Raw genomic sequence first — 18,112 nt, 5'->3', positions numbered from 1 at the left:
TAGGAGATCAAATGGAAGATACTCCTTTTTTTCCTCTCAGCCTTTGATTTTGTCATTGCATCTCTGGAGCATTGCCTGGAGTACTGGTCCAGTATTAAGAGACATGAGTCTGTAACCCAGGGAAACTTTGGACCAACCAACAAAACTCTGCATTTGGAAGTCAGATCAGAAAATAGTTATCACATGCATAGCCAAAACCAGAAGAAGTATTGCATCAGGGGCTGCTTGCCCCTCCTTTTAGCTATAAAAAAAAAACCAACCTTCTCCTATCTAATAGCATCCTGTTGCCTCCTGTTTTCTGCTGAGAGGATGTCTTGGCAATTGGGATAATGTTCCATTAAACTCCAAGACACGTACTTCCTCATTTTAGCAGTCTTGCTGACTACTTTACATAATGTCTCACTGCTGAAATCAATTAGTGTCTTATCAAATTTTTAGTTAAGTAATTCTCATTTAAATCTGTTTACTTTCTAAGAACTCTAATTCCCAGTTCTGGACAGTCTTGTATAATTACAAATTTTATTATATCATTAGAGTCTAAATCTCCTTTTGACTTCCACTATCACTAGCCTGATAAGGCTTTATTTTTACAATGCCTTCTCTGGGGTTGTTTGCTCAATCTGTAAGGCCTTGAAAATGAATTGTGGTTGCTGACATTACTATTTACTAACATTTACTCTCAAATTGCAAATCTCTGAGAGAGACAAAGTAGAAACATGCCAAGTGGTATGAATTCCAACTCTAACACTTACTATCTGTGTCTTCAGCATGGCTTTTGAATTTTTCTAAGACTCAGATTTTCGTCTGGGAAGTACTGGTGAAATACTGTGTTGTGCCTTACTTACAGTGGGTGCTCAGTAAACATTGCTTTTCTCTCTGTCATGATTTCTGCACAGTGAAGTCAAAGATGTCTCAGGCTTACACTAAAACCTGGAATGTGGGAGATCAGAGGAAAAGGTAATAGATAAATTCTGATGAATACACAAATCTCTTTCCACACATTCTGATACATGGAATCTCTGGGTTGGCAAGACTTATTATGTATGAGAGATCAAGTGGAAAGAGCGAGTTATAATCTCAGAGTTTTGACAGTCAAACGGAATGGCATTTCTAGCTCTCTGGGTTGTTCTTCCTCCTCAAGAGAAATACTTCAGTCCAAGTTAGGATGACCGGGTATGCCACGGGAGTATCTCAAGGGAGTTCAGTTGGAGGTTAAATATACTGGTGAACGTGTTTCAAAGAGAGACAGTTTAAACAAGGAAGTTAAACCCGTTTCGTTTGTACCAGAGAGACTGTAATTTACAGAGATGCCTGACATGAGGACCTTAATGCCACTGAAGAATTGATTACTTACATTTCCCAAGAGAAGAGAGCATACCATGCCACACAAGGCCACAGTGGGAGCATCAAGCTTTGGTCAGGAGACAGAAGCAGGAATGAGAAAAAAACAAGACCAGAGCCTTTATTGGGATTTCTTCAACAGCAAGGCAAGCCAGGGTAAATAGTTTAGTATTGGCTAGTTTGAATAACAAACAGGCTTAGAGAAAAAAAAAAGTCTGTTAGACAAGCTTTGTTCAGACGTGAGTTATAGTACTATTGGCCATGAGTACAATGCTAATGAATCAACAATAATGTATGAAATAAGGTGCCTTTAAACAGAAACACACATAAAACAAGGTTGTGTATCGATTGGTTGAAAATATTCTGACCAGAGGCTGGTAGGAAACTTACCCTGTATTTCCCCTAGGAGCCTTGATTCAGTATTCATTAATTTAGTGTTTGTGGCAACATTATAAAACATAACAAGAATTGATTGTACAATTCTGGTGAGGATGCAGAGTAACTGGATCTCTCACACATTGCAGGTGGGAATGTAGAATGGTATAACCACTCTGAAAAAGTTTGGCAACTCATTTTATCAAGTTAGATTTACCATACAAGCCAATGATTGCACTTTGGGGTATTTACCCCCAGAGACACGAAAACTTACTTACATGTGCTCTTTAAATGGTAGGTTTCTGTCTTGTTGCTAAATTTGGGAAGTTTGGGGCCATTTTTTTTTCCAGGTTCATATTCTATTTCTTCTTGTGGGACTCAAAGGACATGAATGTTAGATCTTTTGTTATTGTCTCACAAGTCCCAGAGGTTCAGTTCATTTTATTTCCATCTATTTTTTTTCCTCAATTGTTCAGACTGGATGTATTCTATTGGTCTATCTTTAAATTCATGGATTCCTTCCTATTTCATCTCACTTCTGCTATTAAACCCATCCAGTGAGGCTTTTAATTTTGTTTTTATTTATTGTATTTTTCATTTCAAAAATTTCATTTGGTTCTTTGTATTTTTATTTTATTGCTCAGTCTATTTTTACATTTGTTTCAAGAGCATTTGTAATTGCTTTCTGGAGCATTTTTATGATAGCTGCTTTAAAATTTTTATATAAACACCCCAACATCTGTGTCATCTCAGTTCTGGCATCTGTCAGTCACATTTTTATATGATTTTGGCTTGTCCTATTTCTTAATATAATGAGTAATTTTGGGCTGTATTCTAGATATTTTGAATATTATTTTGTCAGATTGATTCCTATGTAAAGCTATTTTGGCAGCTAGTCAACCATGTAAATTCAAAATGCACGTCCAGCTCACTTTTGTGGCTCATGATTCAAATGTCAATCTAGTCATAAGTCTGCAGTTCTGCTGTTCTGGTTAGTCACACTTGTGTACCAACTTAGATGACAGGAGTATACCCTGTCGTCTCTTTAGCAATGGCTAGAGTGGGGAAGGCAGGGGCACTCATTACTGCAGGAGACAGAAGACAGGGTTTTATGCACTGACACAGCTGGGGAGGGGGAGTCATCTTCGTCCTGCAGAGCAGATGGATGTACAATTCTTCCCACCAGCTCCAGAGAGCAAGGGTGCTTCCTCATATCTGTGGTGTCTGGGAGGTGAGTAACAAGAAGGTGGAAGTCAGAGTTGACTTACAGGCTCTACGTAGGAAGGATACAGCCTCACATGCAGAGCAAAGAGATGGAAGAAAGAAAGTGTTCCACCCACAAACACTACTGCTGCAACACCTGTTGTGGCGGAGGGTAGGTGTAGTTTTTTTTCATGGTGTTTACCTCAAGAACAGATAGATGTTCATTAAAGGCTTCTGGACTATTGTGTTGCACTTTTCCCAGTTCTTTGGGCAAGAGAAAACAGGGTTTTCTTGGGGGTATTTTTTTGTCTGCATCTATTGATATTGCTGAGTTTCAGATTTCTCTAGTGCCCAATCTGAGATATACAGGAGATAAGAAAAAAAGAGAAAACAAAACAAAACCCAGGGCCTCATTCAGTTCCAACAACCCAAGGCAGTCTGCTTTTCCTCCACCTTTTAGAGTCCTCTGCTGGGTAACTTATGTATTTCGTTCGGGGACCTTGGTTTTGATTAGCAGAAGGTGTAAAATAGAATTCACTTTGCCTGGAACTGGAAGTACAACCAATTCCTTTGGGATGGCTATTAAGGATTTCTGATTTTTTTTCTTATGAACAATACTGTGATTCATATTCTTGCACATACCACTTGGCCTCTTAACTCCTTGAGATAAATTCTTGCAGGTAGAAATCTTGAAGTCAAGAGGTAATACACGGTTACAGCTCTTGATACATAATATGTGTCATGTAACACTGTACCCCTGTAATTCTTGCTAGATATTATCTTTCTGTTTAATACTGGCTAAGCTGATACATGAAAGAATGTTCAGTCTGGATTACTCATCAAGAATGGCAAACCTCTAGCCTTTTTCTATTCCTTGTGTGAATTATTAATAACATTTTTTCACTCTTCTTTCTTCAGCTTTAAAGTTCTGGAATACATGGGCAGGATGTGCAGGTTTGTTATATACATAAACATGTGCCATGGTGGTTTGCTGCACAGATCAACCCATCACCTAGGTATTAAGCCCAGCATCCATTAACTATTCTTCCTAATGTACTCTTTCCCACTGCCCCACCCCCAACAGGCCCCAGTGTGTGTTGTTCCCCCTTCCATGTGTCCATGTGTTCTCATTGTTCAGCTACCACTTATACATGAGAACATGCAGTATTTGATTTTCTGTTCCTGTGTTTGTTTCCTGAGGATAAGACCTTCCAGCTCCATCCATGTCCCTGCAAAAGACATGATCTCATTCTTTTTTATGGCTGCATAGTATTCCATGGTGTATATGTATCACATTTTCTTTATTCAGTCTATCGTTGATAAGCATTTGGGTTTATTTCATGTCTTTGCTATTGTGAAAAGTGCTGCAATGAACATATGAATGTGTGTATCTTTATAATAAAATGATTTATATTCCTTTGGTTATGTAACCAGTAATAGGATTGCTGGGTCAAATGGTATTTCTGCCTCTAAGTCTTTGAGGAATTGCCACACTGTCTTTCACAATGATTGAACTAATTTACACTCCCACCAACAGTGTAAAAATGTTCCTTTTTCTTTACACCAGCATCTGTTGTTTCTTGACTTTTTAACAATCGCCATGCTGAATGGTGTGAGATGGTATCTCATTGTGGTTTTTGATTTCCATTTCTCTAATGATCAGGGATATTGAGCTTTTTTTTCATATGTTTGTTGCCTGCATGAAGTCTTCTTTTGAGAAGTGTCTATTCATGTCCTTTGCCCACTTTGTTTAATGAGGTTGTTTTTTTCTTTTAAGTTTCTTGTAGACTTGGGATATTAGACATTTTTCAAATGAATAGGTTGCAAAATTTTTTCCCATTCTGTAGGTCGTCTGTTAACTCTGATAGTTTCTTTTGCTGTGCAAAATTCTTTAGTTTAATTAGATCCCATTTGTCAATTTTTTCTTTTGTTGCAATTGCCTTTCATGTTTTCATCGTGAAATCTTTGCCTGTGCCTATGTCCTGAAGGTTATTGCCTAGATTTTCTTCTAGGGTTTTTATAGTTTTGTGTTTTACATGTAAGTCTTTAATCCATCTTGAGTTAACTTTTGTGTAAGGCGTAAGGAAGGGGTCCACTTTCAGTTTTCTGCATATGGCTAGTCAGTTCTCCCAGCACCATTTATTAAATAGAGAATTCTTTTCCCATTGCATGTTTTTGTCAGGTTTGTCAAAGATGAGATGGTTGTAGGTGTGCAGTCTTATTTCTGAGTTCTCTATTCTGTTCCATTGGTCTGTGTGTCTATTTTTGTACCGGTACCATGCCGTTTTGGTTACTGTAGCCTTGTAGTATAGTTTGAAATTGGGTAGCAGGATGCCTCCAGCTTTTTTTTTCCTTAGGATTTTAAAATAGTTTCTTCTAATTCTGTGAAAAATGTCAATGGTAGTTTAATGGGAATAGCATTGAATCTATAAATTACTTTGGGCAATATGACCATTTTCACAATATTGATTCTTCCTATCCATGAGTATGGAATGTTTCTCCTTTTGTGTTCTCTCTGATTTCTTTGAGAGTGGTTTGTAGTTCTCCTTGAAGAGGTCCTTCACTTCCCTTGTTAGTTGTATTCCTAGGTATTTTATTGTTTTTGTGGCAATTGCGAATGGGAGTTCATTCATGATTTGGCACTGTGCTTGCCTGTTGGTGGTGTATAGGAAGGCTAGCAATTTTTTGCACATTGATTTTTTATACCTAGACTTTCCTGAAGTTGCTTATCAGCTTAAGAATCTTTTGGGCTGAGATGATGGGGTTTTCTAGATAGAGGATCATGTCATCTGCAAACAGAGACATTTTGACTTCCTCTCTTCCTATTTAAATACCCATTATCTCTTTCTCTTTCCTGATTGCTCTGGCCAGAACTTCCAATACTATGTTGAATAGGGGTGGTGAGAGAGGGCATCCTTGTCTTGTGCTGGTTCTCAAGGGAAATGCTTCCAGGTTTGTCCATTCAGTATGATATCGGCCATGGGTTTGTCATATATGGATTTGTTATTTTGAGGTATGTTCCCTCAATACCTATTTTATTGAGAGTTTTTAACATAAAGGGATGTTGAATTTTGTCAAAGGCCTTTTCTGTATCTATTGAGATAATTATGTCATTTTTGCCCTTAGTTCTGTTTATATGATGAATCACACTTATTGATTTGCATATGTTGAACCAACCTTGCATCCCAGGGATGGAGCCAACTTGATTGTAGTCGATAAGCCTTTTGGTGGACTGCTAGATTTGATTTGCAAAATTTTATTGAAGATTTTTGCATTGATGTTCATCACGGATACTGGCCTGAAGTGTTTTTTTGTTGTATCTCTGCCAGGTTTTGGTCTCAGGATAATGCTGGCCTCATAAAACGAGTTAGGGAGGGGTGCCTCCTTTTCAATTTTTTGGAATAGTTTTAGGAGGAATAGTACTAGCTCTTCTTTGTACCTCTGGTAGAATTCAGCTGTGAATCTGTCTGGTCCTGGGCTGTTTTTTGGTTGGTAGGCTATTTATTACTGCCTCAATTTCAGAACTTTTTATTGGTCAATTTAGGTGTTCTATTCCTTTCTGGTTCAGTCTTAGAGGGTGTAGGTGTCCAGGAATTTATCCATTTCTTCTAGATTTTTTAGGGTTTTTTTTAGTTAATATTACTTTATTATTATTATTATTATTATACTTTAAGTTTTGGGGTACACGTGCACAATATGCAGGTTTGTTACATATGTATCCATGTGCCATGTTGGTGTGCTACACTCATTAACTCGTCATTTAGCATTAGGTATATCTCCTAATGCTGTCCCTGCCCCTTCCCCCCACCCCACAACAGTCCCCAGAGGGTGATGTTCCCCTTCCTGTGTCCATGTGTTCTCATTGTTCAATTCCCACCTATGAGTGAGAACATGCAGTGTTTGGTTTTTTCTCCTTGCGATAGTTTACTGAGAATGATGGTTTCCAGTTTCATCCATGTCCCTACAAAGTACATGAACTCATCATGTTTTATGGCTGCATAGTATTCCATGGTGTATATGTGCCACATTTTCTTAATCTAGTCTATCGTTGTTGGACATTTGGGTTGGTTCCAACTCTTTGCTATTGTGAATAGCACCGCAATAAACATACGTGTGCATGTGTCTTTATAGCAACATGATTTATAGTCCTTTGGGTATATACCCAGTAATGGGATGGCTGAGTCAAATGGTATTTCTCGTTCTAGATCCCTGAGGAATCACCACACTGACTTCCACAATGGTTGAACTAGTTTACAGTCCCACCAACAGTGTAGAAGTGTTCCTATTTCTCCACATCCTCTCCAGCACCTGTTGTTTCCTGACTTTTTAATGGTCGCCATTCTTACTGGTGCGAGACAGTATCTCATTGTGGTTTTGATTTGCATTTCTCTGATGGCCAGTGATGATGAGCATTTTTTCATGTGTTTTTTGGCTGCATAAATGTCTTCTTTTGAGAAATGTCTGTTCATGTCCTTCGCCCACTTTTTGATGGGGTGGTTTGTTTTTTTCTTGTAAATTTGTTTGAGTTCATTGTAGATTCTAGATATTAGCCCTGTGTCAGATGAGTAGGTTGCAAAAATTTTCTCCCATTTTGTAGGTTGCCTGTTCACTCTGATGGTAGTTTCTTTTGCTGTGCAGAAGCTCTTTAGTTTAATTAGATCCCATTTGTCAATTTTGGCTTTTGTTGCCATTGCTTTTGGTGTTTTAGACATGAAGTGCTTGCCCATGCCTATGTCCTGGATGGTATTGCCTAGGTTTTCTTCTAGGGTTTTTATGGTTTTCGGTCTAACATGTAAGTCTTTAATCCATCTTGAATTAATTTTTGTATAAGGTGTAAGGAAGGGATCCAGTTTCAGCTTTCTACATATGGCTAGCCAGTTTTCCCAGCACCATTTATTAAATAGGGAATCCTTTCCCCATTTCTTGTTTTTGTCAGGTTTGTGAAAGATCAGACAGTTGTAGATATGCGGCATCATTTCTGAGGGCTCTGTTCTGATCCATTGATCTATGTCTCTCTTGTGGTACCACTACCATGCTGTTTTGGTTACTGTAGCCTTGTAGTATAGTTTGAAGTCAGGTAGCGTGATGCCTCCAGCTTTGTTCTTTTGGCTTGGGATTGACTTGGCGATGTGGGCTCTTTTTTGGTTCCATATGAACTTTAAAGTAGTTTTTTCCAGTTCTGTGAAGAAAGTCATTGGTAGCTTGATGGAGATGGCATTGAATCTATAAATTACCTTGGGCAGTATGGCCATTTTCACGATATTGATTCTTCCAACCCATGAGCATGGAATGTTCTTCCATTTGTTTGTATCCTCTTTTATTTCATTGAGCAGTGGTTTGTAGTTCTCCTTGAAGAGGTCCTTCACATCCCTTGTAAGTTGGATTCCTAGGTATTTTATTCTCTTTGAAGCAATTGTGAATGGGAGTTCACTCATGATTTGGCTTTCTGTTTGTCTCTTATTGGTGTACAAGAATGCTTGTGATTTTTGTACATTAATTTTGTATCCTGAGACTTTGCTGAAGTTGCTTATCAGCTTAAGGAGATTTTGGGCTGAGACATAGGGTTTTCTAGATATACAGTCATGACATTTGCAAACAGGGACAATTTGACTTCCACTTTTCCTAATTGAATACCCTTTATTTCTTTCTCCTGCCTGATTGCCCTGGCCAGAACTTCCAGCACTATGTTGAATAGGAGTGGTGAGAGAGAGCATCCCTGTCTTGTGCCAGTTTTCAAAGGGAATGCTTCCAGCTTTTGCCCATTCAGTATGATATTGGCTGTGGGTTTGTCATAGATAGCTCTTATTATTTTGAGATACGTCCCATCAATACCTAATTTATTGAGAGTTTTTAGCATGAAGCGTTGTTGAATTTTGTCAAAGGCCTTTTCTGCATCTATTGAGATAATTATTTGGTTTTTGTCTTTGGTTCTGTTTATATGCTGGATTACATTTATTGATTTGCGTATGTTGAACCAGCCTTGCATCCCAGGGATGAAGCCCACTTGATCATGGTGGGTAAGCTTTTTGATGTGCTGCTGGATTCGGTTTGCCAGTATTTTATTGAGGATTTTTGCATCAATGTTCATCAAGGATATTGGTCTGAAATTCTCTTTTTTGGTTGTGTCTCTGCCAGGCTTTGGTATCAGGATGATGTTGGCCTCATAAAATAAGTTAGGGAGGATTCCCTCTTTTTCTATTGATTGGAATAGTTTCAGAAGGGATGGTACCAGTTCCTCCTTGTACCTCTGGTAGAATTTGGCTGTGAATCCATCAGGTCCTGGACTCTTTTTGGTTGGTAAGCTATTGATTATTGCCACAATTTCAGAGCCTGTTATTGGTCTATTCAGAGATTCAACTTCTTCCTGGTTTAGTCTTGGGAGGGTGTATTTGTCGAGAAATTTATCCATTTCTTCTAGATTTTCTAGTTTATTTGCGTAGAGGTGTTTGCAGTATTCTCTGATGGTAGATTGTATTTCTGTGGGATCGGTGGTGATATCCCCTTTATCATTTTTATTGCATCTATTTGATTCTTCCCTCTTTTCTTCTTTATTAGTCTTGCTAGCAGTCTATCAATTTTGTTGATCTTTTCAAAAAACCAGCTCCTGGATTCATTAATTTTTTGAAGGGTTTTTTGTGTCTCTATTTCCTTCAGTTCTGCTCTGATTTTAGTTATTTCTAGCCTTCTGCTAGCTTTTGAATGTGTTTGCTCTTGCTTTTCTAGTTCTTTTAATTGTGATGTTAGGGTGTCAATTTTGGATCTTTCCTGCTTTCTCTTGTGGGCATTTAGTGCTATAAATTTCCCTCTACACACTGCTTTGAACGTGTCCCAGAGATTCTGGTATGTTGTGTCTTTGTTCTTGTTGGTTTCAAAGAACATCTTTATTTCTGCCTTCATTTCATTATGTACCCAGTAGTCATCCAGGAGCAGGTTGTTCAGTTTCCATGTAGTTGAGTGGTTTTGAGTAAGTTTCTGGATCCTGAGTTCTAGTTTGATTGCACTGTGGTCTGAGAGACAGTTTGTTATAATTTCTGTTCTTTTACGTTTGCTGAGGAGAGCTTTACTTCCAACTATGTGGTCAATTTTGGAATAGGTGTGGTGTGGTGCTGAAGAAAATGGATATTCTGTTGATTTGGGGTGGAGAGTTCTGTAGCTGTCTATTAGGTCTGCTTAGTGCAGAGCTGAGTTCAATTCCTGGGTATCGTTGTTAACTTTCTGTCTTGTTGATCTGTCTAATGTTGACAGTGGGCTGTTAAAGTCTCCCATTATTATTGTGTGGGAGTTTAAGTCCCTTTGTAGGTCACTCAGGACTTGCTTTATGAATCTGGGTGCTCCTGTGTTGGGTGCATATATATTTAGGATAGTTAGCTCTTCTTGTTGAATTGATCCCTTTACCATTATGTAATGGCCTTCTTTGTCTCTTTTGATCTTTGTTGGTTTAAAGTCTATTTTATCAGAGACGAGGATTGCAACCCCTGCCTTTTTTTGTTTTCCATTTGCTTGGTAGATCTTCCTCCATCCCTTTATTTTGAGTCTATGTGTGTCTCTGCATGTGAGATGGGTTTCCTGAATACAGCACACTGATGGGTCTTGACTCCTTATCCAGTTTGCCAGTCTGTGTCTTTTAATTGGAGCATTTAGCCCATTTACATTTAAAGTTAATATTGTTATGTGTGAATTTGATCCTGTCATTATGATGTTAGTTGGTTATTTTGCTCGTTAGTTGATGCAGTTTCTTCCTAGCCTCGATGGTCTTTACAATTTGGCATGTTTTTGCAGTGGCTGGTACCGGTTGTTCCTTTCCATGTTTAGTGCTTCCTTCAGGAGCTCTTTTAGGGCAGGCCTGGTGGTGACAAAATCACTCAGCATTTGCTTGTCTGTAAAGTATTTTATTTCTCCTTCACTTATGAAGCTTAGTGTGGCTGGATATGAGATTCTGGGTTGAAAATTCTTTCCTTTAAGAATGTTGAATATCAGCCCCCACTCTCTTCTGGCTTGTAGACTTTCTGCCGAGAGATCAGCCATTAGTCTGATGGGCTTCCCTTTGTGGGTAAGCCAACCTTTCTCTCTGGTCGCCCTTAACATTTTTTCCTTCATTTCAACTTTGGTGAATCTGACAATTATGTGTCTTGGAGTTGCCCTTCTCAAGGAGTATCTTTGTGGCGTTCTCTGTATTTCCTGAATCTGAATGTTGGCCTGCCTTGCTAGATTGGGGAAGTTCTCCTGGATAATATCTTGCAGAGTGTTTTCCAACTTGGTTCCATTCTCCCAATCACCTTCAGGTACACCAATCAGATGTAGGTTTGGTCTTTTCACATAGTCCCATATTTCTTGGAAGCTTTGTTTCTTTTTCTTTTTTCTCTAAACTTCTCTTCTTGCTTCATTTCATTCATCTTCCATCGCTGATACCCTTTCTTCCAGTTGATCGCATTGGCTACTGAGGCTTCTGCAATTTTCACGTAGTTCTCTAAGCTTGGTTTTCAGCTCCATCAGCTCCTTTAAGCCCTTCTCTGCATTGATTATCTTAGTTACACATTCATCTTTTTTTTTTTTCAAGGTTTTTAACTTCTTTGCTATTGGTTTGAATTTCCTCCCGTAGCTCGGAGTAGCTTGATCGTCTGAAGCCTTCTTCTCTCAACTCGTCAAAGTCATTCTCCATCCAGCTTTGTTCCGTTGCTGGTGAGGAACTGCATTCCTTTGAAGGAGAGGAAGTGCTCTGCTTTTTAGAATTTCCAGTTTTTCTGCTCCGTTTTTTCCCCATCTTTGTGGTTTTATCTACTTTTGGTCTTTGATGATGGTGATGTACAGATGGGTTTTTGGTGTGGGTGTCCTTTCTGTTTGTTAGTTTTCCTTCTACCAGACAGGACTGTCACCTGCACATCTGCTGGAGTTTGCTAGAGGTCCACTCCAGACCCTGTTTTGCTGGGTGTCAGCAGCGGTGGCTGCAGAACAGCGGATTTTTGTGGACCGTAATTTCAGCTGTCTGATTATTCCTCTGGAAGTTTTGTCTCAGAGGAGTACCTGGCCGAGTGAGGTGTCAGTCTGTCCCTACTGGGGGGTGCCTCCCAGTTAGGCTGCTCAGGGGTCAGGGACCCACTTTAGGAGGCAGTCTGCCCATTCTCAGATCTCCACCTGCATGCTGGGAGAACCACTACTCTCTTCAAAGCTGTCAGACAGGGACATTTAAGACTGCAGAGATTCCTGCTGTCTTTTTGTTTGTCTGTGCCCTGCCTCCAGTGGTGGAGCCTACAGAGGCAGGCAGGCCTCCTTGAGCTGTGGTGGGCTCCACCCAGTTCGAGCTTCCTGGCTGCTTTGTTTACCTAAGTAAGCCTGGGTAATGGCGGGCGCCCCTCCCCCAGCCTCGCTGCCGCCTTGCAGTTTGATCTCAGACTGCTGTGCTAGCAATCAGTGAGACTCCGTGGGCATAGGACCCTCTAAGCCACGTACCGGACACAATCTCCTGGTGTGCTGTTTTCCAAGCCCGTTGGAAAAGCGCAGTATTAGGGTGGGAGTGACCTGATTTTCCAGGTGCCATCTGTTACCCCTTTCTTTGACTAGGAAAGGGAGCTCCCTGACCCCTTTGCACTTCCCGAGTGAGGCAATGCCTGGCCCTGCTTCAGCTCGTGCACAGTGTGCTGCACTGACTGTCCTGCACCTACTGTTTGGCACTCCCTAGTGAGATGAACCCGGTACCTCAAACGGAAATGCAGAAATCACCCGTCTTCTGCATCGCTCACACTGGGAGCTGTAGACCAGAGCTGTTCCTATTCGGCCATCTTGGCTCCACTCCCCCTAGATTTTTTAGTTTATGTGCTTGACATGTTTATAGTATTCTCTGATGGTTGTTTGTATTTCTGTGGGGTCAATAGTGATATCCTCCTTATCATTTCTGATTGAGTCACTTTGATTTTTCCTTCTTTTCTATTAATCCAGCTAGCAGTCTATTTTATTTTTTCAAAAAACCAGCTCCTGGATTCATTGATTTTTCTTTTTTGAAGGGTTTTTCATGTCCCTGTCTCCTTCAGTTCCACTCTGATCTTGGTTATTTCTTGTCTTCTGCTAGCTTTGGAGTCTGTTTGCTCTTGGTTCTCCCATTCTTTTAGTTGTGATGTTAGGGTGTCAATTTGAGATCTTTCTAGCTTTTTGATGTGTGCATTTAATGCTATAAATTTCACTCAACACTGCTTTAGCTGCATCCCAAAAAGACTGGTACATCGTCTCTTTGTTCTCATTGGCTTCAAATAACTTCTGGATATTTGCCTTTATTTTATTATGTACCCAGGAGTTATTCAGGAGCAGGTTGTTCAATTTCCATGTAGTGGTGTGGTTTCGAGTGAGTTTCTTAATCTTGGGTTTTAAGTTGATTGTGCTGTGTGGTCTGAGAGACTATTTGTTATGATTTCAGTTCTTTTGCATTTGCTGAGGAGTGTTTCACTTATGATTATGTGATCAGTTTTAGAGTAAGTGCCGTGTGGTGATGAGAAGAATGTATATTCTGTTGTCCGGGGGTGGAGAGTTCTGTAGATATCTATCAGGTCTGCTTGATCCAGAGCTGAGTTCAGGTCCTGAATATCTGTTAATTTTCTTTTCTCGATCTGTCTAAGATTGTCAATGGGGTGTCAAAGTCTGCCACTGTGTGGGAGACTAAGTCTCTTAAAGGTCTCTAAGACCTATTTTATGAATCTGGTTGCTCCTGTATTGGGTGCATATGTATTTAGCATAGTTAGCTGCTCTTGTTGAATTAAACCCTGTACCATTATAATAATGCCCTTTCTTGTCTTTTTTGATTTTTGTTGGTTTACAGTCTGTTTTATTAGAAACTAGAATTGTAACTCCTGCTTTTTTCTGTTTTCCATTTGCTTGGTGAATTTTCCTCCATCCCTTTATTTTGGGCCTATGTGTGTCTGCATATGAGATGAGTCTCTTGAAGACAGGTTACCAATGGGGCTTGACACTATCCAGCTTGCCATTCTGGGTCTTTTAATTGGGGCATTTAGTCCATTTATATTTAAGGTTCATAATGTTATGTGTGAATTTGATCCTCTCATCATGATGCTAGCTGGTTATTCTGCAGGCTTGTTTATGTGGTTGCTTCATAGTGTCACTGGTCTGTGTACTTCAGTATGCTTTTATAGTGGCTGGTGATGGTTTTTTCTTTCCATATTTAGTGCTTCCTTCGGGAGCTCTTGCAAGGCAGGCCTGCTGGTAACATATTCCCTTAGGATTTGCTTGTCTGAAAAGGATCTTATTTCTCCTTCGCTTATGAAGTTTAGTTTGGCTGGATATTAAGTTCTGGGTTAGAAATCCTTTTCTTTAAGAATGTTGAATATTGATCCCCAATCTCATCTGACTTGAAGGGTTTCTGCTGGGAGGTCCATTGTTAGTCTGATGGGTTTCCCTTTGTAGTTGACCTGACCTTTCTCTCTGGCTGCCCTTAACGTTTTTTCCTTCATTTTGATATTGGAGAATCTGAAGATTATGTGTCTTGGGATTGATCTTCTCATTGAGTATCTTACTGGAGTTCTCTGGATTTCCTGAATTTGAATGTTGGCCTATCTTGCTAGGTTGGGGAAGTTCTCTTGGATGATATACTGAAGTATGTTTTCCAACTTGGCCCCATTCTCCCCATCTCTTTCAGGTAGCCCAGTCAGTCATAGGTTCAGTCTTTTTACATAATCCCATATTTCTTTGAGGTTTTGTTAATTCCTTTTCATTCTTTTTTCTCTATTCTTGCCTGCCTGTCTTATTCCAGAAAGACAGTCTTCAGGCTCTGAGATTCTTTCCTCCACTTGGTCTATTCAGCTGTTAATAGTTGTGGTTGCATTGTGAAGTTCTCATATTGTGTTTTTCAGCTCCATCAGGTCATTTATGCTTCTCTCTAAACTGGCTATTGTTATCGGCTCCTGTAATGTTTTATCATCATAATTCTTAGCTTCTTTGCATTGGGCTAGAACATGTTCCTTTAGCTCAGTGAAGTTCATTATTACCTACCTCGTTAAGCCTACTTGTCAATTCATTCATTTCAGCAGCCTCAGCCCAGTTCATTGCCCTTGCTGGAGAGGTGTTGCAGTCATTTGGAGGAGAGGTAGTCTAGCTTTTTGAGTTTTCAGCATTTTTGCATTCTTTCTCATCTTTGTGGGCTTATCTACCTTCGATCTTTGAGGTCGCCAAACTTCAAATGGGGTTTTGTGAGGTCTTTTTTGTTAATGTTGTTGCTTGTTTGTTTTAACAGTCAAGCCACTCTTCTATAGGGCTGCTGCAGTTTGCTGGGGGTTCACTTCAGACCGTAGTTGCCTTCATCCCTCCCATACCTGGAGGTATCACCAGTGAAGGCTGCGAAACGGCAAAGATGGTAGCCTGTTCCTTCCCCTAGGAGCACCATCCCAGGGGGGCACCGACCTGAAGCCAGCCAGAACATTCCTGTAGGAGGTGTGTGGAGACCCCGTTGGGATGTCTCACCCAGATAGGAGACATGGGATCAGAGACTCACTTAAAGAAGCAGTCTGGCTGCTCCTTGGCAGAGCAGGTGCATTGCACTGACCACCTGGCCTTCTCAGAGATAGGAGCCTAGAAAGATTAAGTCTGCTAACCACAGACATAGCGGCTGCCCCTGTCCACTGGGATCAGCGGCACCAGGGAATGATGAGAGTTCTGTCCCTGGAACCCTGGCTGCAGTTGTTGAAATTCCCACCGGGACGCCCCTGCCAGTGAGGAGAGATGGATTGGTGTCCCACTTAAAGAAGCAGACTGGCCATGATCAGACACAGTAGCTGTGCTGTGTTGTGGGGATTTCCTCCTGGTCCCCAGTACTGGCAGGCTACAGCAGCCAACTGGAACAGCAGATATGGCACCTGCCCCTCCCCCTGGGAAATCCATCCATCTCAGGCCATTTCCAGCCTGCCGCTGCTGGCCAGCTGGAATTTCAAGCCAGTGAGTCTTATGAGGTGCCATGGGTGTGGCGCCCACAGAATGAGGCTGCTTGGCTCCCTGGATTCAGCCCCTTTCCTAGGCAAATGCACAGGATCTCCTGCCTTGCTGGAATTCCTGGGGCTGGACTACGCAAAACTCCTGGGTTTCCCTAAATACCCCAGTGAGCAGGTAGGCAGCCACTCCACCAAGACTCTGCATAGCTCTGTGCTTTGGACCCAAGGCTCTGGTGATGTGGGCTCATGAAAGGATGTCCTGATCCACTGGTTCCAAAGATCCATAGGAAAAGCATGGTTTCCCAGTAAGGGTCACGCAGTTACTAACCACCTTCTTTGGCTGGGGGTGGAGGTTTCCCTGGCTCTTTGCCACTTATGGGTGGACCATCACCCCACCCTGCTTTTCCTCACTCTCCATGGGTTGAGCCATCCTCCTAGTCAGTCCCAATGTGAGACCCTAGATACCTCAGGTGCAGAATTCACTCACCATTTTGTGAGAGCCGGAGATTGCAGCTGCTTCTAATCAGCCATCTCGGCCTCTCTCCTGTTCACTTTTCTATTGAGATGTTCATCTTTTGCTTACTGGTGTGTAAAAGCTTTCCATATATGAATATCAGTATTTTGTCTGCCATATAGGCTATTAATACTATTCCCAGTTTGAGTTTAGTTTGGTTTATGTGGTTGTGCCATATACAACGTTTTGTTTTTTTATGTAGTCAAATCTATCAATTTTTACAAATTAGCTATTGGGCAGATCTTTCTTCGAAGCCCTATTCTGAACCCGAATAGCTCCCTACTCTCTTCTCTCCCCTTTTTGTGTTTGAGATATCAAGAGGGAAGAGAAAAACCAACATAGCTCTTTTTAAAGAAGAGGAATGGAGTAACACATGAGAAAGGTCTTTAAGGTTACTTTTTCCCAATCTTTTTTGTAAAATAAGAGCCCCCCAAAAACCCATGCAAATCCCTCACTACTTCGCTCACTCTGACCTAAGCCAAATGCATACATGGCCAAATCAGAGCCATCTGCACTGACTTTCCACAGGCAAAATCCATTTCCCTTGGGAACGTCAGACACAGCATCTTTCACAGATTTCCTCCTCGGTTCCTACTCCTTGTCTGTGCTCTAGTAGTGAATCAGGAAAGACAGTGATTGAAATAGCATATGGCAGCATCAAATACCAGTTTTTCGGACTTTGACAGTTTCAAGAGTTGTCACTAACTCTTTCTCAAGCTGAAACCTCGTGGTTTTACCTTAGTTTCTTTGCTGTAACACTCAGAATCAGTTTTGGTCCTCTGTCAGATATATAGCACTCATAAAGATTTAAATATTCCAAAGTATTGTCCTGATTCCTAATTCAACCTATGCCCCCACTGAGCTGACCTAAGCATTCCACTCTATTGACTTGTGTGTGAGACAGAAACTATGGATTATTTTTTATGTTTTCTTTTCAGTTATTGCAATGCTAAAATAGCAAGGTCATGATTTTATTTTTCTGTGCTGTCTGTGAATGGCCTATAAAACACTGAGCACTGAACTTAATACATGTAACAAAGCAATGGTGAAGATGCAATTCAAAGAGAAGGCAGAGAAGTTCAGAGACCCAACAGAACTTCTGAGAATAGTATTTCAGACTTGGAAGTAGAAGACCAAAGTTTATTTGCTTGCTTCCATTTCTTGATCATTAATTACAGTTATCCAATTAATAATTCAGTGTCCTGAACTATTTTGATAACTTCTCATTAAGAGAATCAAAGCTGATAATTAAGGAATGAGTCAGAGACCTCATCCACAGAGAGCAAGGGCCCAAATGAACAACATAGAAGATGCATAATTTTACATTCCTAACATGTAAGTGGGCTATGAATATTGATAGTACCGAATAGAAGAAACGAAAGTATGAGCTTGCAGAGCCCTGCTTTCTTCATAGCCAAAAATGAATACTACAAAGACGCCCAACATGCTTCAGTAACTGTTCATCAATTATTTACTGGGCTCTTTTGTTCTAAGTTTCTGTTTACAAGATTACTTTGTAACTTGAAATGATTGTTTCCGCTCATATGGCTGCTGAATGGGGCTTGAGTTTTTTACAAGACGAACCTGAAAGAATGTGTGTGTGTGTGTGTGTGTGTGTGTGTGTGTGTGTGTCTGTCATCTCATGTTTCAGATTAAATCGGGATAACCTGTGTTCTGCATCTTTCTTTCCAGTGGTGCTCTGATGTCCACTAGATAGGTATTACAGGCCAAGGCATTTACTTGTCCATGAAGAAAG

Source organism: Symphalangus syndactylus, chromosome 21 (assembly GCF_028878055.3).
Source record: "Symphalangus syndactylus isolate Jambi chromosome 21, NHGRI_mSymSyn1-v2.1_pri, whole genome shotgun sequence".
NCBI classification, from domain to species: Eukaryota; Metazoa; Chordata; class Mammalia; order Primates; family Hylobatidae; genus Symphalangus; species Symphalangus syndactylus.
The sequence above is the reverse complement of the archived record's forward strand: the minus strand, read 5'-3'. Positions refer to the sequence as shown.